The sequence below is a fragment of the Mesitornis unicolor genome, unplaced genomic scaffold (genome assembly GCF_000695765.1).
Source record: "Mesitornis unicolor isolate BGI_N332 unplaced genomic scaffold, ASM69576v1 scaffold33083, whole genome shotgun sequence".
NCBI classification, from domain to species: domain Eukaryota; kingdom Metazoa; phylum Chordata; class Aves; order Mesitornithiformes; family Mesitornithidae; genus Mesitornis; species Mesitornis unicolor.
The window spans coordinates 40,167-40,824 of NW_010175918.1; positions in this window are offsets into that span (position 1 = coordinate 40,167).

Sequence of the window (658 nt, forward strand, 5' to 3'; positions counted from 1 at the left end):
CAAACCTTCAGGTCAGTTTTGCAGTCTAAATGTAGTATGCCACCAAGCTACAGAGGGAGAACGTGTGTTACATATTGCAGGAATGGACTTTCTTCTCAGATTTGTTTTAATAACCATATTTCATTCTAATTTTCTTCTTTTACATCTAGCAGAACAATTAAAAGCTAGTATCTATCTAGTTCAGAAAGTGTTTTACTACCCATATTATGCTTCTGCCCAGCTATGCTTCCAAATGCTTCAAATCTTTGAATCTTAATGAAGCCAGTTGGTTCATTAAAAGTCCTTACCTACAGCAACGTGCTTACGAGTTGGGTGTGCTACAACACAAAATGTGCCACTTCTCTACTATTATAGTATTCATTTGAGGAGAAATCTCAGATTTCTGTTATGTGAAAATAAGTGTGCTCAGAGAATGAAAGAGGAGATTAAAAAGAAAAACAGGAAAGGACAGCAACAATATAAGCATCAGCCAAATGACATTATTTTTCAAATCACTTATAGTGAAAGCATGAAGTCTAAAATACTCCACAAGCCATAAGTTTCTTGGTACTCTGTGATGGATTAGAATATTTCTTAATCAACTGCTGAAGCAGAGACGAAGGCTAAAGCCTAGATTTGAGCAAAGCTGAGTAACAGTGAAAACCAGGGATGTTCAGCA